Genomic DNA, 27,696 nt, shown 5'->3' with positions numbered 1-27,696 from the left:
GATAGGTGACGAACAAGGAGGAAATCCATGGCCCATATCCCCTATAGCTAAACCAGGTAGCTCCATCGGGCATCAGACAAAATAGTCCAGTCTCAATACATTGAGAGAGGAGAGAAGGAGAGACATAACTAGAGGGAAGATGTGGGAGGAGACGACAGGAGAGACGAAGGGAAGTGCAACAACGTGGTTTAACAATATACCAGAAAACGATCTACAATTACAAATTACATCAATAAGGAACCTCTGCCAAGGAGAAAGCTGAATCTGAAGAAGGAAGACTGTCCTGCTGTTGCTCTGCTGGATTGACCTGTTGCTTTGCTGCAAAGGAGAGGGGAAGGACTTTGCTGTTGTGCTGTGTCCCCTGTCTTGAAGGAATCTCCAAGGGCCTGACAAGAGCTGGCTCCCTGTTCTGAAGTCCCAGGCACAAAAGGACTTCACCCCCAACTTCCCTGAACTCTGCTGAGAGAGTTCTGTCCATCCTAGAGTGCTTGATCCAGTTGTGGGGCTTCTGGAAGTTGTACCTGTGCTGGGAAGCTTGAAACTAAGCTTGAGAGACTTTTTGCAATTGAAAAGTTATCGCATCGCTCGCTGCGGAGCGCATCCCTGACAGTGCGAGAAGTTTCCCGCCGCTATGAAGGTCGAGATCATAGCAGCGCCAGTTGCCGCTGTCAGAGCCATCGCATCCTTCGTTTGTGAAATGAACCCGATCGGTGCGGGAATCCTAACATCGCTGCGAGTGTCGTCGCTGAGCCTGTCGTCGCTGGGTGAGATTGCCGCACTGCTTGCTTGCGGACCGCATCAGGTCGCTGTGAGTGTCGTCGCAGAAGCCATTGCATCGAAGAGCTGCGAGAGAGAAGATCACCGCTGGTTCGCGCACCGTCACCCCGGAGATCATCGCAACTCCAGAGATCGCCGCATCGTACCTTTGCGAGAACAAAATTCCAACGGAACCTATGCACCGGAATCCATACAAGTGGCCTTCCTCCCCATACAGACGGGATTTGTCGCAACACGCCCGCTGCTGCAGCGGGGCTGTCGCATCGCCTTCCCAGGGTCTCAGGAGCAACGCATCGCTTGTTTTCCACCACACCAGCTTCTGCTTTTGGAAATTTGTCGCAACTAAAGGTACTGTGTCTGAAACGTGATGCAACTGTGAACTTTTCATGCGACTGTGGCACCTTTTATTACAACCTTAAGAACTCTTTTGAAACCATATTTTTGAACTGTGTATGTTGGGTTTTTGTCGTTTTGGTCTTGTGTAGTTTAGAATAACTACCTTTATTTTTCTAAACTGTTGTGGAGTCAGTTTGTGGTGTTTTCACTGTGTTACTGTGAGTGTTGGTACAAATACTTTACACATTGCCTCCTGAATAGCCTTGACTGCTTGTGCCAAGCTACCTAGAGGGTGAGCAGGGGTTATCTCAGAGGGGTTCCTCCTTACACTGACTAGAATCAAGGGTCCCTATTTGGACATTGGTACCTACCTCTACCAACTAGAGACCACCAGTTCTAACATTGTTGGTCAGCGGTGGGATTTGAACTTGTATTTGTACTAGACCCACAGTGATTGGTGTACATCACTTGTGAGTGCAGACCACTATGCCACCGCATACTGCTGGTTTTTGATTTTTGATTCTATTTTTGAGTAACTCTTCAAAGCATCATGTCTGCGAAAGGAAAGGCACTCAGTGAGGGGGCAGGAGTAGACACGGAGTTTGCCATTGGAGATTTGTATTCATACAAAGCTGAGCAACTTAGGAAATTCTGCCTTGAGTTTGAGTGCCCCATAAAGAGCGCCTACAGAAAGGAGGTGCTGCAGAGAATCTTGAAGGCCCATTGGGAGGCACAAGAGGGAAATGATGAAGTGAATGGAGAGAATGGTTTTCAAGTCACAGATCTGCCAGTGGGCAGAGTAGGCTCAGGAGCTGGCAGCAACCATTCCGGTAGGGGCCTCACCCAGGAAGAGTTACAAGAAAATCAGAGAATAACAGAATATGACTTGGAAGTCATGAAAATGAAAATGAAGCAATTGGAAATGGATAAAGAGAGAGAAAAGGTGGCGGAGGAGAGCAAAAGTGCCCGCGCCTTGGAGGAAAAGAAATTGCTTTTGGCTCATGAGTTGAGCATGAGAGAACTGGATCTTACAACCAAGGAGGTGGATGCCAGTTCAAATGGTGGCAGCGCACAGCCAGTGCATGGGGGTAAAGTATATATTCCCAAGTATCTGGTACAGAATTATAATAGGAGTGAGGATATTTATGCATGGTTTACATCCTATGAGATTGCTTTGAAAATGAATGGTGTGCCTGAAGAGCATTGCGGGGCGGTCCTGTGGAAACATTTTGAGTCTTCTGGGAGGAGTGCTCTAGAGCCCTTAGAGATGGCAGGTGCCATGACCTATCCCAATATGAAGGAGGCCTTATGTCTCAGGTATGGCCTTACTCCAGGGCAGTATAGACTGCAGTTTAGAAACTCTAAGAAGAGAGAGTCTGAGACTTGGATGGAGTGTGTGAATTTGTACTCGTGTGCACTAGAAGGTTGGATGAAGGGCAGTAAAGTAACTGATTTTAAGGGGTTGTTGCATTTAATCAGTTGGGAGCACTTGAGTATTCTTTGTGTTCCAGAGCTGCACCAGCATATTTTAGACAGCAAGCTAACAGAACCCATTGAGCTTGCTAAGGAGGCGGACAGCTGGACCAGTACCAGAGTCCACAGAGGAATTGTGGGTACCACAGCCAAAGGTGGGCAGGGTCCCCAACAGAAGAGTGGGGGGGACAAGGGTAACCAAAAGGAGTTCTCACAAGGGCCCCAAATTAGTTCCCAGGGAAAGGAATCCCAACCCCCCCAGACCTAGACAGCCATGGCCCCCGAAGGGCAAGCGGGACAATAGAGATAACAGAAACAACAGGGTCCACCTACCTGCTATCACTGCAACGAGGTGGCCACATTGCCCCCAACTGTCCCAAAAAGAACACAGCACCCACTGGTGCTCAAGCCCCAGGGTTAGCGAGTATAGCTATGGGCGGGGATTTGATTTCCAGTGGGGAAGAGGGCTTAGCAGTTATGTCCCTTGTCTCTCTAGGACACCAAGAGATGGTCCAGGAAACCTTACTGCCCCCAAACACTAAGAAATATGGGCAGAAGGTGACCATCAATGGGAGAGAGGTAGAGGCTCTGTGAGACACCGGCGCCAGTGTGACATCTGTGAGGTGTCATTGGGTGTCTGAAGAGGAAATCATCCCTGATGTACTCCTCCCTATAGTGGCAGCTGACAGCTCAGTGCGCCTCTGCAAGTTGGCGCGTGTTCCCTTTGAATGGGGGGAGTCCCTGGTATTTTGGAAGTTGTTGTCAGTGATGCCATGCCTGTAGACTGTCTGCTACGTAATGACCTGGAGAGTTCTCCATGGAAGGATGTAGAACACAGAACTCACTTGGAGATGTTGGGGTTGCCTGCGTGGATCTGTGTGACCATGCGTGCTATGGCAGCCAGTAAGGGTGACTCAGCAGAGCTGGAGCCTGAAACAGTGGCCCAGAGACCTGCCAGGAGAGGAAGAGGCAGGGGGCGTGGGAAACCCGCCCCAGCAGTTCCCACAGTCCAGGAAGGAGCAGAATCTGAGGGGGATGCCCTGGAACCTACAGGGAACAGGTGGCCGAACTGTGGGACCTCCCCAAGCTGACCCATTGGTAGCAGGAAGGTGGTCCCTCCACGGAGGAGTTCTGCCAGGTGCAGAAGGAATGCCCTTCCCTCATTGGTCTGCGGCAACAGGCTGCAGATCAGGCAGCAGGTGGAGCAGCCAGAGATCACTTTATCTACTGGGAAGACGACTCATTGTATAGTGAGCCTACATTTGCTGAGCCCGGTGCAGCCCGTGTGCTGGTGGTACCCGAGCGCTTCTGAAACTTACTAATGGGTCTGGCTCATGACTTGCCTCTTGCAGGACATCTGGGGCAAGACAAGACCCTAGACAGGCTTGTCACCCACTTCTACTGGCCCCAGATGAGGAAGCACGTTGGTTCCTTTTGTAGGTTTTGCCAAACCTGTCAAGCCAGTGGCAAGACTGGAATGAAGTTGAAGGCACCCCTCCAACCCATCCCAGTGGTGAGCACCCCTTTTGAGGGGGTTTGCATAGGCATTGTAGGGCCCATGGACCCCAAGACAGCCTTAGGCAACAGGTTCATCCTGGTCTTGGTGGACCATGCCACCCGGTACTCGGAAGCTGTCCCTCTCAGGACAATCACAGCCCCCGTGGTGGGCCATGCATTGATAGGGATCTTTTCCCGTGTGGGGTTCCCCAGAGAGGTGGTCTCCGACCGGGGTACCAACTTCATCTCTAGGTACATGAAGTCTCTGTGGGAGGAGTGTGGGGTAACTTATAAGTTCACCACTCCTTACCACCCTCAAGGAAATGGGTTGGTTGAAAGATTCAACCGGACCCTAAAAGCTATGATTATGGGCCTAGCGGAGCCCATGAGATGGAAGTGGGACGTCTTGTTACCATGCCTGTTGTTTGCCTACAGAGAGGTGCCTCAGAAGTCCTTAGGGTTCAGTCCCTATGAGCTCCTGTATGGCCACCCTGTTAGAAGACCTCTCACACTGGTGAAGGAGGGGTGGGAGAAATCCCGTGGGAAAACCCCCCAGGATGTGTTCAGCTATGTGCTAGCCATTCGCAACAAGACCCAGCGCTTCAGGAAGCTCGCTCAGGAGAACCTGGAAGCTCGCCAGGAAGAAATGAAAAGATGGTACGACCAGAATACCACTCTAGTCGAATTTCAACCTGGCCAAAAAGTGTGGGTGATGGCGCCAGTAGAGCCTTGTGCGCTCCAGGACAATTTGACTGGGCCATATGAGGTGGTGGAAAGGAAAAGTGAGGTAACCTACCTGGTTAACCTGCATGTGAACAGTCTCAAACCACACTTTGAGAGGTCTGAAGTGACAATACTCCTGACTACAGATGCAGGAGGGAAGGAGGATAGTGATCCTCTCCTGACCTCCTGGCAGCTAAGGAGTAAGACGGGTCAGTGGATGGTGTGGTCCTCTTGCCCACCATGACCCCAGAACAGCAAAGAGACTGTCGCCAAGTGTTGGGTCAGTTCTACTGTCTGTTCTCCCTGACCCCAGGTGTCACCAACTGGTGTATCCATGAGGTGGACACTGGAGATAGTCTGCCTGTGAAACAGAAATTTTACACGGTAGCTGACAAGGTCAGGGCCAGCATCAAGGAAGAAGTTTCCAAGATGTTGGTGCTAGGGGTGATTGGGCCCTCCAGCAGCCCCTGGGCTAGCCCAGTGGTCTTGGTACCCAAAGCTGCTGCGCCCGGTGCCACTCCAGAACTGCGGTTTTGTGTGGACTACCGTGGGCTAAATGCGGTCACGAAGACTGACGCACCCCCCATCCCCAGAGCTGAAGAGCTTGTGGATCGGTTGGGAGCTGCCCAGTACCTCAGTACCTTTGATTTGACCTCTGGGTACGGGCAGATTGCCTTAACTGATGGGGCCAAAGAGAGGTCTGCATTCTCAACGCCAGAGGGGCACTTCCAGTTCCGAGTCATGCCCTTTGGGTTGAAGAATGCCCCTGCCACCTTCCAGAGACAGGTTAACCAGGTACTGACCGGGCTGGGAGGAACACTTGCAACACCTCTGTGAAGTGTTGAATGCTCTGCAAAGGGCAGGCCTCACTATCAAGGCCAGCAAGTGCCAGATAGGGCAGGGATCTGTGATGTATTTGGGACACCAGGTGGGGAGCGACCAGGTGGCGCCCCTACAGGTAAAGATTGATACCATTCTGGCTTGGGAGCCCCCCAAAACCCAGACAGAGGTGAGAGCCTTTTTAGGACTCACCGGGTATTACAGACGATTTGTCAAGGGATATGGCACCATTGTCGCCCCCTTGATAGAACTCACTTCTAGGAAGTTGCCCAAGAGAGTGGACTGGACTGAAGCCTGCCAGACTGCTTTTGAAACCCTGCAAACTGCCATGTGCACAGCACCGGTGCTCAAGGCACCTGAGTTTTCCAGTGAGTTCATAGTGCAGACAGACGCTTCAGAGCATGCTGTGGGAGCAGTACTCTCAAAGTCACTGAGGAAAATGGAGACCAGCCCGTAGCTTTCATTAGTAGGAGGCTACTCCCCAGGGAACGGAGGTGGAGTGCGATTGAAAGGGAAGCTTTTGCTGTGGTCTGGGCTCTGAAGAAGTTGAGGCCCTACCTGTTTGGCACTCACTTCCATGTTCAGACCGACCACAGGCCCCTCAGGTGGTTAATGCAAATGAGGGGTGAGAACCCAAAATTGTTGAGGTGGTCCATCTCCCTACAGGGAATGGACTTTACGGTGGAACACCGCCTTGGTACAGAGCACGCCAACGCTGATAGTCTGTCCAGGTTTTTCCACCTTAGTGAAGAGAACCCCCAAGAGGGTGGGTAGTTCTCCCCACTTTCAGCTGGAGGGGACACGTGTTAGCCCTGGCATCTTTGGCGTGGTTTCCCCCTGTCTTTTTTACCTCTACCTCCTGTTTTTTTGATGCTGTGCTGGATTTCGTTTTGCTGGTTTAGATGATTTGGACACTCTGCCACTGCTGATCAGTGCCAGAGTGTAAGTGCTCCCTATGTGAATTGTTATCATGATTGGATATACACGATTGGTATGTTTGTATCACCACGAAGTCCCTAGTAAAGTGCACGGGGTGTGCCAGGGCTGGTGATGACAAATGCTACTAGTGGGCCTGCAGCACTGATTGTGCCCCCCACATGAGTAGCTCTAAAATGGTGTCTCAGGCCTGCCACTGCAGTGCCTGTGTGCAGTCTAAGAACTGCTGTGTCCTCCTGGTCAGTGTCCCCACTGATCAGGCCTAACCCTTCCCTTTTTGTGCACATTAGTCACCCCTATGGAAGGCCCAAGGCACCCCCCTGGGCAGGGTGCAGTGTATGTGAAAGGTAGAGCATGTACTGGTGCCGGTGACATGCTCTGGTAGTGAAAGGCAGCCATTTTCGTTTTTCACTATTGTAAGGCTATCTTGCTCCATAGGTTAACATGGGGGATGCCGGCTACAGTGGCTACCAGCATTTCTTCCCATAGGAACAAGATAGGACATAATAGTCTAGTATCCCTGAACTCAGAATTTAATAACACATCTTTTAGGAAAGGTTGTTTTTAAATCCTGTGTTTGAGAAAAGCACTTTTAGAAAGTTGCTGTTCTCTTGTCTGACCCTTCTGTGTGCCTTGGCCTGTTTGTGTATTGACTGTCTGGTTTGAGAGTGACAGAGGCTGGGAATACCCCGGGAGGCTGGCAGAGTCAGTCCTAGGCTGAATGACTGTATTTGCAACCTGAGTGGTGGGAGGAGTTAGCACCTGGGCCTGAATAGGGCAGTGCCTGCCTGCCACAATGCTGGCTCCGCCTCCTGCTGGGCGTCTGACGACCCTGCCCCTCACTCTGAAAGGAAAGGAGAAGCCAGGAAAACAAAGTACTCAAGAAACACCCAGAACTGGTTCAGACCAGGCTCAGGGCCCACATGCACAAAGAGAACAAAGACTTTATGGGGTATAAGTACAGGACCCCTGACAACAGAAAATTAGATCATCCTGGAATCAAGAAGGAACCTCTGCCAAGGAGAAAGCTGAATATGAAGTAGGAAGACTGTCCTGCTGTTGCTCTGCTGGACTGACCTGTTGCTTTGCTGCCAAAGAGAGGGGAAGGACTTTGCTGTTATGCTGTGTCTCCTGTATTGAAGGAATCTCCAAGGGCCTGAGAAGAGCTGGCTCCCTGTTCTGAAGTCCCAGGGACAAAAGGACTTCACCCCCAACTTCCCTGAACTCTGCTAAGAGAGTTCTGTCCTTCATAGAGTGCTTGATCCAGTTGTGGGGCCTCTAGAAGTTGTACCTGTCCTGGGAAGCTTGAAACTAAGCTTGAGAGACTTTTTGCAATTGAAAAGTTATCGCATCGCTCGCTGCGGAGCGCATCCCCGACAGTGGGGGAAGTTTCCCGCCGCTACGAAGGCAGCGCCTTTTGCCGCTGTCAGAGCCGTCGCATCCTTTGTTTGCCGGAAGCACCCGATCGGTGTGGGAAGCCTAACATCGCTGCGAGTGTCGTCGCAGAGCCTGTCGTCGCTGGGTGAGATCGCCGCACAGCTTGCTTGCGGGCCGCATCACGTCGCTGCAAGTGTCGTTGCAGAAGCCATCGCATCGAAGAGCCTTGAGAGAGAAGATCATCGCTGGTTCGCGCATCATCTCCCCGGAGATCGTTGCAACTCCAGAGATCGCCGCATCGTGCCTTTGCGAGAACAAACTTCCTACGGAACCCAACGCACCGGAATCCATACAAGTGGCCTTCCTCCCCATACAGACCGAATTCGTCGCAACACGCCTGTTGCTGCAGCGGGGCTGTCGCATCGCCTCCCCAGGGTCTCAGGAGCAATGCATCACTTGTTTTCCACCGCACCAGCTTCTGCTTTTGGAACTTTGTCGCAACTAAAGTTACTGTGTCTGAAACATGACTCAACTGTGAACTTTTCACGCGACTGTGGCACCTTTTATTACAATCTTAAGAACTCTTCTGAAACCATATTCCTGAACTGTGTATGTTGGATTTTTGTCGTTTTGGTCTTTTGTAGTTTAGAATAAATACTTTATTTTTCTAAACTGTTGTGGAGTCAGTTTGTGGTGTTTTCACTGCGTTACTGTGAGTGTTGGTACAAATACTTTACACATTGCTTTGACTGCTCGTGCCAAGCTACCGAGAGGGTGAGCAGGGGTTATCTCAGAGGATTTTCTCCTTACGCTGACTAGAATCAAGGGTCCCTATTTGGACAGTGGTACCTACCTCTGCCAACTAGAGACCACCAGTTCTAACAGCCCCCAATATCAATCTCCTCTGCAATGAAATTGCTAGAGGCCAACCCATCCCTGTCTCATGAAATGGAGCGGAGATCGTCCCGATTTATAAGAAAGGCTGTAGGGACGTTCCCGCTAACTATAGACCCATTAGCCTGTTAGATGTATTACAAAAGGTCTATGCAAAACAGATCATGGACAGGCTAAATGAGTGGATCATAGATAACAACGTGCTATTCCCATGTCAAGCTGGTTTTAGAAAGAAAATCAGCACCATAGATCAGGTCTTTAGATTAATAATTATATCATGGAAATACACATGGTTAAGATGTGGAAATCTATGTAGCCTTTATCGATTTAAAGGCTGCATTTGATTCCATTCCTAGAGACCAACTATGGATAAATCTACTTCAGCAAGGGGTTCCGAGCAACATTGTAGTCCAGCTAGTTAGGCTCCATGAGAACACATATGCGAAAGTGCGGTGGGGGAAAGGGGGAGAATTGACAGAAGAGATTCCAGTAAACAGGGGTGTGCGCCAGGGCTGTTTCCAGGTGCCAACCCTATTTCTCTTGTACGTCAATGATATGATAGAGGCCATCAAAAATGCAAATCATGATTCCCCGAAATTGGGAGGTGAACATATATGTGTGTTAACTTTTGCTGATGACACCATCCTGTTATCTCAGATATCTAAGGGTCTTAACTTATTGGATGTGTACTGCAGGCAAAAGGGGCTGGAAATAAATCCACTGAAAACTAAATATATGACTGTCAGACCCCATAAATGCTTCAAAAACAAACTGCAGTTAAATGGAGTAATTTTGGAGCGTGTTCCAAATTTTGTATATCTTGAGGTAACTGTTGACTTGAAATTATCATGGAATCCTCTGATTAGGAAATCCAAATCGATCTTCATACAAAATGTAGCTCCGATTATAAAAAAGCTTTTCTCCACCACCTCTAAAGCTATTACTCCTGCTCTCCAAATTTACAAATCTAGGGTACAAGCAGCCGCTCTTTATGGCTCGGAGTTTTGGGGGGCGGCCCTCTTACCACTCACAATAGGGGAAAATAAAATTATGAGGAAGTTTACTGCCCTACCACAGAATACACCTGTGATCGCCCTTATGCTGGATTTGGGCACAAGGCGGATCGGGCATAGGGCTGTTTGATTGACCCTCTCGTACTGGATCAGAATATGGAACACGGAGGAATTGTTAACATATAGAAAGGCTTTAAGAGAATTGATCACCCTTGACACTTTTGTTACATTTCCATGGTTGGCCATTTTTGGAACTGGGCTTGACTAGGTTTTGGCAACACCCTCAACTGCTCACCCCCGAATCCAAGAAGGAATGTAAAACCATTTTTTTGAGTTACATTGAGCAGAGTGCCACATTAAATTGTAATCATGGCCCACTCATAAACCAGTTTCTTAGTTTTAAAACAAGCCCCTGTTTTGAACTCTTCATAGATGAAGATTGAGCCCTTACTTGCTAAAGTGATGTATCTAAAATTCAGATTCGGTACGTTGCAAGTCAAGGCGTTCACATCTAGATGGGGGAAAAGGGATGGTGAGAATAATGATTCTATATGCACCCTCTGCTCTCTAGGAAGTGTAGAGGATCTTGCCCATGTACTTTTTTTTGTCCGTTATATGATATACCAAGGAAAAAATGGATAAAACCCTTGGGTAGGAATTTGTGCATCAGGAAATACATTCAAATATTATGCATTTTAAAGACAGACACCTCTAAGTGGATTGTCTTTGGAACGAGTAGATTCTTATTGGCAGAAAACTTATTAGATCAAAGCGAGGTTTGAAGTTTTAATATAAACAATGGTAAAAGGATAATACTCTATGACTCTGCATAAAGATTGTCACTTCTTATTTTAGTATTTGTTTATAATGCTAATGAAATATTCTTGTAGTCGATTGTTAAATTCATTATTAATGGCATATTTGTGTGTGGCATTCGCACTTTATATAATCAAAATGTCGTTATTGTTTCTCAATTTATTATTTACGTTTGACTTGGAGTAGTAATTGCTGAGTATAATGCGCTTCAAAAAGTTTTGCACATCCTGCTAAAACTATAAAATTGCACCTTAGACATTGTAATGATAGGCACTATGCACTTTAACAAATCTAATGTATATGCTGCTAAAAATTGTAAAATTGCACTTTAGATATTGCTTGTCAACTGAAATGAGGATGGATTATTGCTTTTTATATATTTTTTAAATGGAAATGTATTGTTTTAAATTCGTTGATAATTCTGTGAATCAAATAAAGATGCTTCTATAAATATATATATATTTACTGAAAAAAACATAGGTTTCACACCAGTTATAGTTAGCTAGAAATGTTACTGACATAAAACCATTGAAATTCCACGTTATAGTTAGTTGGACTCACTATAACTTGCGCGCCTGCAATGCACTGCTGATGACGTCACATATTACTTCACTCATGACATGGTCAGTGACATCACTCATGACATCACTGATGACACCATCCTTGTGACAGAGTGACAGACCTCCTTTCAGTGTAATGTAACCCTTGAAACACATATTCAAAAATAGAAACTAGCATTTTAAAAAAAATGGACATACCCATACCAGTTACAACAACCAATTCAGTAATACCACCATCTATATACACATCCACTCATTCACCAACAGTTCTATATAGTCACTCATACATATATTCACTCATCATATGTAGTGAAAAACCTAAACATCCTGTTACACACCGACAGTCATCCAAAAATTACTGACACACATACTCACACATGCAAAAAACTATTGAATATCCATTTATTTGCATATACAGCTATACACACACTACCACCTTACTTCTAAGGAAACTTACACATACTTACTCTCTTAAACAACACTTATAGAAACACATATATAGTTAAAAAGGAACTCTTACAATCTCTCACTCTCACATATACTCACTTATATACATCAATATTCACATACACTAGATTAAAACATATGTAGTTATTGACAAAGACACTAGTGAGACAGTCATTCACTCACTAACACATACATATACAGACTCATCCACCCATACAGTCCTGCACATATGCTGTCTTCAAAACACATACAAACAGTGAGTCAGTCATTGATGCATCTATGTGCTAAGTAATACCCCCACCAAACCATACAGACACTCATACTGATACTAAAAAAAATCGAATTTATTAGGATTTTTAAATGCTAATTCCTAACTATAACTGGTGTGAAACATATGTTTTTTTCAGTGAATTTAATAGGTTTTTTAAATGCTAATTCCTAACTATAACTGGTGTGAAACCTATGTTTTTTTCAGTGAATTTCATAGGTTTTCTAATAGCAAATTTCTATAGCTATGAAATGTAATATTTTGTAAAATGAATCCTATATTGTATATTTATGTAATACTATTTTTTTTATATATATTGTTCATGGTTTTTATTTTTTTAATTTTTTTGCCTTTGAGCGCTCCCGGTACGCGTACCGGTGTGCGCACCATTAGCGCACCCAAAAAAAAAGAAAAAAATTATAATGAAGGAGTGAGCATAAGGAGAGGGACAGAGAGAGTGGTGTAAAGAGAAAAAAGCTAGAGGTAGGAACACACAGGGACTGTGTAATAGATAGTAAGACAGAGAAAAGGTGTAAGAGGAAGTAACTGAGAAAAGGAAAATGAATAAGGGAGCAAAAGAAGAGAAAAAAGAGGAAGAAGACTAAAGCAGAGGTTCTGGGAGAATGTGAATGGGTAATGAAAGTAAAAGGAAGGAAAGTAAAGGATGGAGAATGACAGGTAGTGACGGAACTAGGGAAAAGGAACAGCGATGACAGAGTGAAAGAAAAGAGCAGTGAGTGAAAGTAAAGAGGGGTGAAAGAGGGTGGAAACAAGTGTAAGACATGGAGAGTGACAGAGAAAAAGAACAGAGAGAGTAAAGGAAGGAGTGACAGAAAGGCACTAAGTGAACCAGAAAAAAAAGGTAAGTGAGGGAGTGTGGGTGAGTAGTGGCACTAAAAGAAGTTGAATGTGGTAGGAAAATAAGGAAAAGAGTTACTGAGGGAAGCAGACTAAGGAAACAAGGGTGAGGTAGGGTGAGAGAAAAGTAGTGAGGTTAAAACAAAAGGTGATGAGAAATAGTCACACTTACCATTGAATGAATGTAAACTTACTTTTATGTTTAATCTACACTTGAAATCTGTGAAAGACAAAAGAAAAAAAAGTTATAATTAGTAAAATATATATTTTAAAATAGAAGGAATGGGTCAAGAGGTTAAAAATCTAAAGAAATGTACTAAGAAATAAAGCAAGAGTGAAGGATACAGAAACCAAAATAAAGTAATGTACAAGGACAAAAAAAGGGAAAAAGAAATAGAAGGAGAGCAAATTACTAAAGGTAAATAAGATACCAAAACGAAATCAGGAAAGAGAAGTAAGTAAAAGGAGAATGAGTGAAAAGGAAAGGAGTCTAAATGAGGATCTATTTACAAGAAAGAGGAATGGAAGATGACTGGGAGTGACTAAAAGGGAGTCACAGAGTGAAGGGATGAAGGGAATGAGGTTAATATAGAATGATAGTGGGAAAAGGAGTGAGAAAGTAACTACACAGAAAGATTAAGGGAAGGACTGAATGAACTGCAGTACAATGAGTGAAGAAAGGAAAAAGAGTAAAGGAGCAAAACAAGGATAGAGAGGGGAAGAGAATTAAAGCAGTGGTACTGAGAGAATGTGAGAAAGCTGAAAAGTGGTGCAAGAACCAGAAGAAATGCAGACAGTTGAAATTGGATTGAGGGGTTCTGAAAGAAGTGGAGTAAAGAAACAGCGATGAAACAAAGTGAAAAAAATGCAGTGTAAGTGAGTAAAGAGAGCTGAAAGTAGGTGGAGAAATGGAAAATGAGTGTGAGACACTGGGAATACAATAAAAATTACACAATGCAAACTATTGAATTATTTATAGAACATGTTAGATAGTTTAGTTTTGCTGTTCTCAGAATATATTGAATTTCACTAAAAACAGTGAGTTCAAATTCTTCATCATATAACAGCGGGAAAAAAACACAATCTAAAAGATTGTGTTTTAAAAAACACATATAAACTTAGAAATTATATATGTACACTAATCTTTGATTCACTTACTTTTCCATGAGGCCAAATAGAAGATAATGAAGGTCCTTTTCGTAGGAAAATTTTTCTGCTGTTCTCTTAAACTTCCATTTCATTGACTTTCTATAAAAAAAGCTCTAAGAACATCTGAAATAATTGTCAACGTTTTCATTTTCCTCCTTGTGTTAACTAAAAACTTATTGCTCATACCTTCAACTATCCTTACGGCCAAATAGTGTCAGATATCTGAGTATATTTTGAAATTTCTCTAATTAAACTCTGAAATTACCGTTTACCCGAAGTTTTCAAAGAAAAGCACATATAACATTTTCACAATCTTTTAAAATTCATATTCCCTTTTTTGAACACTCATGTTTAACATTTCCTATAATACTGATATCACTTACTATGAGATCCACTTACAGTACCTATTTGACATAAATAATTTTAAACATTAGACTAACTAAGTAACTAACTTTTATTAACTGCACCCGTCTTCATAGACCAATTACCTTTGCTAAAACTTTGGTTCTAAAAACACTAGGTAAGAATTTTTTAAGTCAAAAGGCAAACGTTGTTTATAAGTCAAATGAGAATCATAGCAGTAACTCCAACCTTTTTGACATTTTAAGTAGCATGTATAATGTCCTGATGTTGTTGAAGGACCATCATGATAAATATTAGCTACAGTTGTAAAAGTTCTTCCTGCAATTGATAACTGAGAAACCACAACATTTTTGATACAAGCTGTCAATTTAGTTCCATCTGGTCTACATCGTAGGAAAACTAAAATCGCATACTGACCATAACTTTGTATAAATAATGTGGACAGCATTGGACACTTACATTGGGTACACACCATATTATGATCAGCTGCTTTAACTAGATTATTAAATGGCACTGATTTGCAGTCTGGTAAAGTTAAATATATAAATCTTTCAGTGTCTATTCTAGTAGTACTTGATAAACTACAATTCTCGCAGTCATGCTGCCATTGATAAGAAAGGCTAAAAAGATTTTCTACATCTACACCTTCATCTTCCAAAACACCAAACATATACATTAAAAATTCCTGACAATCCTGCTGAATGTTCTGTGAAAAATGTTCTTGACCAGAACACATATCTAAAATATTTTGAATTTCTGTTACACTTTCTATTTTTGCTCCATCACTGATACATTTCTCAAACACAGAATTTAATAAACCACACAATCTTTGATCCCGATTTTCAACAATCTGTTCTTGTAAAGTTTTAAGAAAAAAAACAACATTAACCACTACATTAGCATAGCAGTCGACACCAGAACTGTTTTCAAATTGAAATCCAACCACATCTTGAACAGAACCCTTTTTCTTTCTGCTTACAATTACATTTTCATCTACTTTTTGTCTTTTTGCTACTACCTCACTACAATTACTCTCATTTCTTCTTTTTCGGCCTACCACACGTTTTTCAATCAGAGGATATTGTGGCAAATGTGGAGCATACTCTCTTCTTAATCTATTGTATTCTTTAACACAATCTAGATCTGCACAAATCTTTGTGTCATCACACTTAATCAAATACAATCCAGATAAAGTTCTGACTCGTGATAATGCCACATATGCCATACCCTCTTTAAACACAGAACTTCCAATGTTCATCAAAGCACTATCTACACTTAAACCTTGAGATTTATGAATTGTCACTGCATATGCCAAACAAACAGGAAACTGTTTTCGGTGAACATGTAAGTCTTTTACAAGCAAAAACCTAGCAGAACAACGACTGATTTGTTGAACTTGCTCAATGCCATCAAATTTAATTTTTAAAACTTCAATTCCATCTCTATCATTCATAAAATCAACAACATGACCCATTGCTCCATTTATCAGACCTCTTTCAACATTTAAATTCCTTCTCAAAATGATACGACAATTAAAACACAAATTCAGAGTCTTTTCAAAACCAGCTGTTTTAGATATATTCTTCTCTAATGAATCCAATTTTGTTTTCAAATTTTCAGACAAAATAATTGTTGCTCCCATATGCTCAATTTTATCTATTGCTTCTAGTTTTACAATCTCTTCATTTTCTAACTCTAACATTTTGTTGTTGAAGATGTTACATTCTTACAGAGTTGGCATCAAACATATTCCAGATTTGTTCGCAGTAATTTTCTTAAAAATATTCTCTGGAAGAATGTTTTCATTAGGATACAAATTTGAAATTAATTGTGCATGTAAAGCTTCTTTTGCATGCTCGCTTACTTTTCCGATTCTTACATCTTGTAGAATTTTTTTATAATCTTCATCCTTTGCCTGTCGCATATTTTGAAACAGTTCTGCAAATTTGAAATTTAGCCATATATTAACGTTTCCAATGCTTCCAAGGGATTTCCTGGTATCTTTATGCGTGAGCATTTTAAACACTGGTTGTCCTTTTACTGGAGTCAACTGCAATAGATCTCCAAAAACAATAATGTTTTTTCCTCCAAATAACACATCATACTCTGTTGTAAGAATTTCTTGCATTCTCAAATGCACAAAAGCAAGCATTAGATTTGAGACCATGCTTACTTCATCAATGATAAGAAGTTTCATTTTCTTCAGGACTCTTGAAACTTCAGAACACGCATCTCCAGATAACTTGTTGTAATGTAACTTATTATCATGCTCAACTGGCAGCATCAGTAAATGATGTAGAGTAATCCCTTTAATGTTATGTGCTGCCAGTCCAGTTGGAGCAGTTACAACAACAGACAGCGGTGAATCAGTCCTTTTCTGCAGATACGTTGAAATTGCTTTAATTAGAAAACTTTTTCCTGTCCCCGCTTCTCCACTTACGTACAGTCTGACAGGCTCAAATGATGTACATGAGCACTCTTTTTTTCTCATGTCTGAATCCATGTTCAATCTGTTCTGTGACTTCATCATATATCTTTTTCTGCTCAACGTTTAGTTGCTTTACCAAATATTCTAAGTTAACTACATCCTCTTGAGCTTGTTCCATAGCTCTATCCACCTCATCCATGGCAGTGGCAGGTTCATTTTGGATAATTGGTCCTCCTAGTGGGTCCTGACTCAATGAAGTAGAACTCTGACTATATTGAGAACTGTTTCTGGCAATCTCTTCAGCAATTGTGGCTTCTTGCTTTATTTCTTCATTCAACATTTGCAGATAATTTGGAAAAACAGGACATTCTATGGTATCTTTCGTTGCATTAAAAGAATCTTCGTAACAGAGAAAATCTCCAAGTAGTTCCTCTTCTATACGCCATGGCTTAAAGAGTTGCAAAAGAGCTAAAGAGTAAAATTCTCTTTTGTCCGGAGATTCACAACTCAATTTTCGATGATTAATCAAATGGCCTTTATTCTGCTTCACTAGACATCCTTCATTTCCAAAGACAAGCATATTTTCCATTATTGATATCTTCTCTGATGTTCCTTTTATAACTATAGTTTTGCAGAACTTCATACAAACAAGCGTTTTCAAGGTGACTACTTCTATTTGGATAGTATGTATCCAAAATGTTTGTCTTCAAAATATCTGTACTATTTGGTTCTTTCTCCGCCTAATACTCAATTTCTTGTACAGATTTCAAAACTCGGTTTCGTGTTGCAGCAAGACCTAGACTCACCCAAATGATTGGATCACCTAAGGTTAGGTGATCCATTCATCCTGAAGCATAGACTGAAGTCTATATTCCTGCCACCGCATCGGTAATGTACCCAATACCTAAACTATACCACACATGCAAATTAGTTGTATTCAGTCACTAAAACCAATCTCATTAATGTACCCTAGGTGTTCTATCCAGACGATAACGGCCCAGCAAATCCACTGCTCAAACCACCCCCCCCTCCTGTGTCCTGAAGAAGACCCGCAGCTGAGGTCCCCAATACCCCAAGAGCATCAGGGTTGAAACGTTGACGCCCACCCATTGACCTGCCTGTATCCCTCCCAGTGTCCATTTCCACATATCCCCCAACTAACAACTATAGGGGACAGGCATATAAGACAGCGGAGGCTATCCCGCTTTGTTTTGTGTAAATAATACAACTGTGTATCTACTTTGTTTCTTACCCTTCAAATTTCCTTTTCACTTGAGCACCCCTTTTCTTTCCTCACTGACTATATACTTGATAGTCATTACGCCGTTTAGATACCTGTTTTTTATATAACTGTAAATAAATCTTTGAATTTTTTGATATAACGAATATACATTGTGTGGTTACACTTTGATTGCAATAACAATTGTTTTGGGCTTTTCATCAATCTTGTGTATCAATCTTTCTGCATTGATTTATTACTGAATATATCTCTCCCATTGTTTTTGATTGAATCAATATATGCAAATTGAATTGCATAAATTATTTACTCTTCCCTTAGGAATCACTGCTCGTGGAAAAGCAAAACGACATTTTATGTAGAACTTTTCCTTGTTTTTGAATTTTCGACGACAGTACTTCCCACAACGATGGGATTGGAAGCGTAAAACTTGTTGCCTTAAATTGTTTTCTACTTAGGAACAGCACATGTTGCATACTCTTCAATGAAACTCATCACTGTTTCTTCCAAATCTGATCCAAATTTGGGTGCATCTTTAATCCACAACAACATATGTATATGAGGAGTACCTCTCGCTTGATACTCCTTTCTCCAAAAGAAATCCAAGACCTCTCCAAGAGGAGGATTTTTTTATTGGTAATAAAAGACATCATAGCTTCAAATCTATGATTGAAATATCTGCATACATTCACTGGATCCAAAGAACACAGTTCTCCTGGTGTTTTCAATTCTATATTTTGTATATTAGCATTTGCCTCGCGTAGAAATTCAAGTAAGTCGTCCCATGCATACTCAGCACAGCTAAGAGTGAGGAACCATGTAGGAGTTCCTAAGTTTCTTAGCATACATTTCAATTCCCCATGACGATGGTACCAATACTCGTTTGAACCACGCTGACATGCCATGAGGTTGATTAGATGAGATTCCAAAATATTATCTTGCAGATTGACTTTTTCCATAAAGTCCCTTGCCGAAACATTTTGCAGATGTGCTCCACTTTTCAGTATATAATTTACTGCATATGAAAGTCCAGACAAGTCACTTTCATACAGTAGATGAAACAAATATGGAATGCATTGACGAAACCTTGAATCTTCAGCATATAATCTTAAAGTCCGGTATTCAGAAGCAGGAATTTGAACTGGTCGATTGTCATATCGTCCACCTCGACCTGTTGGAAATAGCTGTGGAAAATAACGAGCTTCCAAACTTTCTTCCCATACACTAATGGGACTTCCTTTTGCTGCTTTCATTTGAAACAAGTCAATTATATTCCACATTACTTCTTTGGAATGCAAAGGATGAACAGTATAATGTTCATATATTTCTTCACCTCTAGACACTTCAACTTTTTCAATTTGGCCGAGTGAACAATCACTGTCTTCTTCGGCAGCCATTTCCTCTGCTTCAACACATACATGTTTGTAGTACTCATTGTTTTTGACCAAATACAACGTTGCCTTTTTGACTTTCTTAACATCCACTAAATCTTGCCAGATTTTCTTTCTCTTTGTTGGAACACCATTAACTAGAATAACTAAAGGTTCCTCTTCCACTTTTTCTACACCAATAATATCAATATTTTTCTTGAAATCTAGAGGCAAATAAACAACTCTTCCCTTTAATCCTCTCTGTAAATCTGAAGGAGGCAATTTCCCTGTCTTAGGCTCCATGCGAACAATTGCCTGAAAAGGATGGACACCGTGAATCAAAATAGATTCATATGTATTTAAATCCATCAATTCAGAAGGAATGTCTACCAACTCCAGATTATTATAAACAGCTCTAGCAGGCATTCTGTTTTCATTTAATTTATTATAACAATATTTACAAATACGCTGATCAAAACTCAAATCAAAACAATTCTCCACCAACAAATAAGTTGCAAAATTCCTCCATTCAGTATTATTTTCCATTTCACTTTTTGCATATAAATCAACTAACCTAGTCTGAATCTTATAATGAGTCCATCGACAACACACACAAGTAAAATTAGGCCTTTCACTTGATTTCAACTAAAACTTGCTAATTTCCTGGTCAAACTTTTCTGTACTTGAAATCTGTACATTGTCTTCCACATTATCTTGTATTACTGTGTCAATTTCTACACTGTCCTCTTGTTCACAAAAAATAGCAAATCTCAATTTCTTCACAAATCTTCTTCACATCTAATTCAGTTCCATGCAAAAGAGCACTGTCTAACTGTTTAAGCTTAAGTGCTGGACTTTTTGCAAAATACAACCTTCTCACTAATTTCCTCATTTTGTTATGATGCACTGCTAACATCCTAAAATGATGAAAAACAATCTGACATACTTTTCTAGAAAGACAAGCCAATGAATTCCCATGCAAACCTGTGTTTTCTCTCACTCTGCAAGGATTTAAGTCTTGCAATACCTTCAGTTTTTGTTTTAGACTTTTCTTACTATATGTACAAAAGAAATTACGAAGCACATCGATAGAATCCTGTCGCACACTACAAATACTACTACATTTCCAATTGTACACTGGACCCTTAGTACGTCTTCCTAAAACTTCATCACTTAATACCTCTTCTACATCTCTAGACACAAGTTTCTCTTTTTCAATCGGACCAACATCTTTCACCTCATATGCTCGACCACTGGTGTCAACTGCATGCACTAAATCATTCTCCTGGAAATAACTCTCCTCATTAAAAAATGGCTCACAACTTGAACTATGCATCCGTTCTCCATAAAAAACTTTACAAAAATTAGTTCGATTAATTACTCTTTTGAATCTACTGTTTGATTTGAAAACATCAATTGTCTTGTTAAGTGTCCTAATTCTATTGATTACTAAAATAAATCATTTGTTCTTAACTTCAAAAGCTTGATCAACAATCTTCTCTATATTTTAATTTTTCTTATAAAAAGCAGCTCTTTGTGTACCTTTCTTAATGTTTTTTAATAAATTTAAAACTACCCTATTGCGAAACATTCGTTTACGTATGTCCCTAATTTCATTTTGTCTTCTATTCCTATAAATATAATTTTCTCCTGCCGCAGTAGTAAGATTTTGGGGAGACCTCTCCTCTCTCTTCAAATTTCCTGTCTTCTTCTGTAAACTTACATGTATATTTACATTTTTTTTTATCTATAAATATTCAGAAGAAAGGACTTCGTTGTCTTACCAGAAGCTTTTTTTGCATTTTTTGTAGTATTTGTTGTAGGACACTGTTTTAATTGTGTTGCTGTTTTTGGTTTTTTTCGCATAGCATCTTTCCTTTTCCTCTGGCTTGTGGGCATTTTGCTTTAATATTGAAATGTTGATTTTAATCTGTGGTAAAAAAACAAACAAAACACATTATAGACCACTATTATCAAACAACAAAGCAATGACAATAAGTAAACAATATAAACACTATAATGCTTATACATATAACATTATCTCTGTTTTTTAAATATTATTCTAAAAAAATATTTTGAGCACATTATTTGGTTTTACATTATTGCCAAGGATTAGACAGTACCCATGATTTGCCCCCAAAATCGTTTTTTGAATAACATTTTACCAACACAGCGCAGGTCCTATGTACAAGCATTCAATTTCACTAGTGAAACTTCAGTGTTTCCCAAAATACAAATCCTCTATCTTGCAAATGTTGATTGCAAGCATTATCAAAAAGCAAGACACAAACCAACAGCAAAGAAACTCAGGGCCATATTTACGAAGGCCTTGCGCCACTGGTGCATCATTCTTTTCCCATGTTAAAAGTGACGCACCTGCGACACAAGGCAATCAAAAATAAGGCCAAAATGTAATTATCATTGATTTGCCCCCAAAATCGTTTTTGGAATAACATTTTACCAACACAGCGCAGATCCTATGTACAAGCATTCAATTTCACTAGTGAAACCTCACTGTTTCACAAAATACAAATCCTCTATCTTGCAAATGTTAATAGCAACAATTATCAAAAAGCAACACACAAAGCAACACCAAAGAAATTCAGGGCCTTATTTATAAAGGCCTTGCGCCACCAGTGCGTCATTTTTTTCCCATGTTAAAAGTGACGCACCTGCAAAACAAGGCAATCAAAAATAAGGCCCAAATGTAAATACCATTGATTTGCTCCCAAAATCGTTTTTTGAATAACATTTTACCAGCACAGCACAGGTCCTATGTACAAGCAATCAATTTCACACCTGAAACCTCACTGTTTCACAAATGACAAATCCTCTATCTTGCAAAAGTTGATAGCAAACATTATCAAAAAGCAAGACACAAACCAACAAGAAAGAAACTCAGAGCCTTATTTAGGAAGGCCTTGCGCCACCGGTGCGTCTTTTTTTTCCCATGATAAAAGTGACGCACCTGCGGCACAAGCCAATCATAAATATGACCTAAATGTAAATACTATTGATTTGCCACCAAAATCGTTTTTGGAATAACATTTTACAAACACAGCGCAGATCCTATGTACAAGCATTCAATTTCACTCCTGAAACCTCACTGTTTCAAAAAAGACAATTCCTCTATATTGCATATTTTAATATCAAGCATTTCCAAAATACATACCACAAACCAACAGAAAAAAAACTCAGGGCCTTATTTTTGAAAGCCTTGCGCCACCGGTGCGTCATTTTTTTCCCATGCTAAAAGTGACGCACCTGCGGCACAAGCCAATCATAAATATGACCCAAATGTAAATACCATTGATTTGCCACCAAAATCGTTTTTGGAATAACATTTTACCAACACAGCGCAGGTCCTATGTACAAGCATTCAATTTTACTCCTGAAACCTCACTGTTTCACAAAAGACAATTCCTCTATGTTACATATTTTAATATCAAGCATTTCCAAAAAACATACCACAAACCAACAGCAAAAAAACTCAGGGCCTTATTTTTGAAAGCCTTGCGCCACCAGTGTGTCATTTTTTTCACATGTTAAAAGTGACGCACCTGCGGCACAAGCCAATCAAAAATAAGGTCCAAATGTAAATACCATTGATTTGCCCCCAAAATCGTTTTTGGAATAACATTTTGCAAACACAGCGCAGATCCTATGTACAAGCTTTCAATTTCACTCCTGAAACCTCACTGTTTCACAAAAGACAATTCCTCTATCTTGCATATTTTAATATCAAGCATTTCCAAAAAACATACCACAAACCAACAGCAAAAAAACTCAGGGCCTTATTTTTGAAAGACTTGCGCCACCGGTGCGTCATTTTTTTCCCACGTTAAAAGTGACGCACCTGCGGCACAAGCCAATCATAAATATGACCCAAATGTAAATACCATTGATTTGCCACCAAAATCGTTTTTGGAATAACATTTTACCAACACAGCGCAGGTCCTATGTACAAGCATTCAATTTTACTCCTGAAACCTCACTGTTTCACAAAAGACAATTCCTCTATCTTACATATTTTAATATCAAGCATTTCCAAAAAACAAACCACAAACCAACAGCAAAAAAACTCAGTGCCTTATTTTTGAAAGCCTTGCGCCACCAGTGCGTTATGTTTTTCCCATGTTAAAAGTGACGCACCTGCGGCACAAGCCAATCAAAAATAAGGCCCAAATGTAAATACCATTGATTTGCCACCAAAATCGTTTTCGGAATAACATTTTACCAACACAGCGCAGGTCCTATGAACAAGCATTCAATTTCACTCCTGAAACCTCACTGTTTCACAAAAGACAATTTCTCTATCTTGCATATTTTAATATCAAGCATTTCCAAAAAACAAGCCACAAATCAACAGAAAATTAACTCAGGGCCTTATTTTTGAAAGCCTTGCACCACCGGTGAGTCATTTTTTTTCCATGTTAAAAGTGACGCACCTTCGGCACAAGCCAATGATAAATATGACCCAAATGTAAATACCATTGATTTGCTACCAAAATCGTTTTTGGAATAACATTTTACCAACACAGCACAGGTCCTATGTACAAGCAATTAATTTCACACCTGAAACCTCACTGTTTCACAAAAGACAATTCCTCTATCTTGCATATTTTAATATCAAACATTTCAAAAAAACATACCACAAACCAACAAGAAAGAATCTCAATCTGCTTTCTAATTTGAATTAATGCAGGTAACTTAATTCTAAAACATTCAAATATATTTCTTTATAGAGGCAGACACTATTAATTGCTTCTCAAAAAAATAAAAGCCATTCTTTTACCCCAAAATCGTTTTTTAAATAACTTTTTACAAACCCAGCACAAGTCCTATGTACAAGCATTCAATTTTACTACTGAAACTTCACTATCTGCTTCCAAATCTTCTCCATAGAGCAAATAAGTCTCTATCTAAATTAAACGAATCATTACTTACCTTTACAAATGCTTTGGGAGATTAAGAACAGTGTCAGATACACACACCAATATTTCTTTAGCAGAGCAAAAGGTATGTTCTCCAGGCACTGCAACCATTAATGGGACTGATAACCTCTAATTCTACACACATATGCCTCATTTCAACCAATCAAAACTCTTCCCTCACTATTTTCAAACCAACACCCATCCCCCTCTCAGACCTTTCTACCTGTTACCATAGCAACTCCCTCCTAACTGAACTCTTAGGTTCAAAAGTTTATTCTACAATGTTGCAAATTAACTCAGCAAGGATGTATGAGCTCTCAAAACACCAGCTTATCCAGAACATTATTGCTTTAGTTGACTTTTTTTAACCATTCAAATTGCTTCTTTCACACAACACAACCATGCACCCTAACTTTCAGTTTTCAACTATCTGAATCCACCAATCATTGCTTGTGATTCAAGAGCAGGAAAACTCCACAATTATTTTTATGTAAACTCCTACTGTTCCAACTGCCATTTCATTCCCACTCTTCATCTGACTGCACCAGAACCATCTCTCAGCATGTATTTTGTCTGGATTATTGGACATAGCTACTTCCACTGGGCTCAAAGGTATGCAGCTACCAGAAATTTCCACAACCTTGATTTATCAAATGTGGAAATCAAGTGGATTGGTCAGGGAGGATTGAAATGTCACCAATTGATACCATTGGTGAAAACTTTTATGCATCTGCCAGAACCTGGCCTTATAATTGTGCACTGTGGTGGGAACGATCTAGGCACATTGACTGGGGTAGGTCTGGAAATGCTTTTAAAGGACACCTTTGATCAATTGATGACACTTTTTCCACAAACTGCCTTGGTATATTCCAATATATGCCAAAGACATAAATGGAACTGGTCCAACCAATTTTGTCCACAATTTGAGAAAGCACGGAAACATGTGAATAAATCTGTTTCTGCTTACATGAAAGACTATGGAATGGGTTCAATATACAACAATAACTTGCGTTACAACATGCAAGACATCTACAGAGGAGATGGTGTGCACTTCTCAGATGAGGGGAATAGAATATTCCTCCTGAATTTAAGACTGTGCATTGGAACCTACTTGTAGGTACCTAAATCAGCCACAGAACCCAAAAGCTCTTTTCAGAGCTACCCTACCTCTGATCATTCAAAATGTTTATCTTTTTCTAACTTTTTTCACTATTTTTCACCAAAGTACACTCCCCAGTACGCTCCCCAGTGCGCGTACCGGGCGCGCCCCCGCGAAATTAATTAAAATTTTTTATTTTTATTTTGTCATATATGCCCCTCCTAAACTCCCCTCAGAAAACCTAGAGGGTCAGGAAGTGTCTACCATGTCCCCTTCTACCCATTCCCAACGTTGTTTGTCCTCCATCTTGTGTCTCAATTCTACAGAAACACAAAATGGCGGACTCCCGTAGCGCTTACCGGTACGCGTACCGGGGCGCGCACCGGGAAGCGCTCCCCAAAAACATGTGGGAAATGAAATTACATAAAAACACTTAACAGACTTTCACCAAATATAGAATAGACCCTACTACATACCAGTCCCTACCATTTTCCCAAATTTGGTTAAATTCCATTGACGCATTTAGGCTGTAGCTCTGTCTAAATATCCTGAGGTAAATTACATGACAAAACACATATGAAAGTGTAGGAATTTACAACCAATTAAAATGGTCCTTACATTTTTTACTTTTATGTGCTGACATTTGATTGGTTATGTACATGAATATATATGAAAAATGAGAGGGAAACACAGCCATTTTGACTAATAGTACCTGAGAGACATTTCAAAAGAATTTTCACAGAAAACTTCAACTGCTTTTAAAAAGGTAACTTACTATTTTTGAAGGGGAACTATGTTGTGCACTATAAGTTAATTTGACAAAACGTTTTCAGATAGTTATATACTGTCCCTCTGTAAGAGTTAGAGATTGAGATAGGCTTCACTGTTATAATTATGGATTGAGTTAGGCTTCTCTGATATAATTATGAATTTACTTAGGCTTCATCACAGGCACTTTTTAATAGTTCTACTTCCTGCCTGAAACCATACACTGCCCAAAGATAACTTCACTGTTAAAAACTCACAAGTACCTGTCTGATCTTAAACCCAACAGTGCTCTATATCTACTGATACATTTATTTTTTATGCAATTTACAGCAAGAAAATGGAAGAACAACAAAATAAAATTAATATTTCATTTGAAATTAATATGGAAAACAATCCTAAGGAAGACAAAGATGAAATAGACTTTTTGGATCACTCTCTGGACCAAGACTTAATTAATTGTGTAGAAGAAATTGAATCATGGAATGAAAATGAGGACATACCTGATGAATTAATGTTGCAAATTCTTTTAGATTTTGAAAAATCACAACAATAACTTTTTATTTAATAATTAAAAATTGTTTGAGACATTATTCTTTTTTATATGTAAATTATGAAATAGTACCAAAATAGATATAATATAAAGTGAGACTTAAAATATACTGTGCAACTTTTTTATGTTACAAAGTAATTTTGTTCAAAGTTACTTCCATTCTCCCACTATATTATCTCCAATGTGTATTTAACATCTCTTTATCATCTCATGCCTCCATGTTGTTTCTGCTTTCCAGACAGACTATGGTATGAATTCCATATACCACAATAACTTCTGTAACAACATGCAAGATATCTACAGAGGAGACAGTGTATATTAAATTTTAGACTCTGCATTGGTACCTACATGTTGGTACTGAATAAAAAAACAACAACAAATAGAACAATTAATAAACATACAGTTTTTAAAGAGTCTGTCATTCTTTTTTCCCCATGGTACGCTCCCTGGTGCGCTCCCCGGTGCGCGAACCGGGCGCTACCCCCGCGAAAATCGTTTTGTTTTTTTTACCCCACGGGGCCCTTTTATGGCCCCCACATCAAACTTAAGGGGTCAGGGGGGGTGTACCCTGCCCCCTTATGGTCAATTCCCCCCTTTGTTTTTGCCACCTCTTGTGTCTCGATTTTACAGAGAGACAAGATGGCGACCGCTCCGGACTGTTTCGAATGTTTACAGACACCCGAGAACCAATCAGCTTTCCCCACACAAGTCGCGTTGCGCGCCCGGTCCGCCACCGGGGCGCGTACCGGGGCGCTGCCATAGATATATATATTTTTTTGAACCTAAATTACTCAAAATCCACTAGAGCACATATCTTGAGACATAGCAAAGGCACATCACCAACCGCCCTATGTAAATTAACATGGGGAAAACATGTTTTGGGACCCCCCTTTTATCTCGGCCCCCACTTGACGAATCCACCCCAAACTTTCAGGGAAGGAGCGGAGCGGGCCATTTTCTTGGAGAAATTCGTGAAGATATTC

The sequence above is a fragment of the Lissotriton vulgaris genome, chromosome 5, assembly GCF_964263255.1.
Source record: "Lissotriton vulgaris chromosome 5, aLisVul1.2, whole genome shotgun sequence".
NCBI classification, from domain to species: domain Eukaryota; kingdom Metazoa; phylum Chordata; class Amphibia; order Caudata; family Salamandridae; genus Lissotriton; species Lissotriton vulgaris.
Note: the sequence above shows the minus strand (reverse complement) of the source record.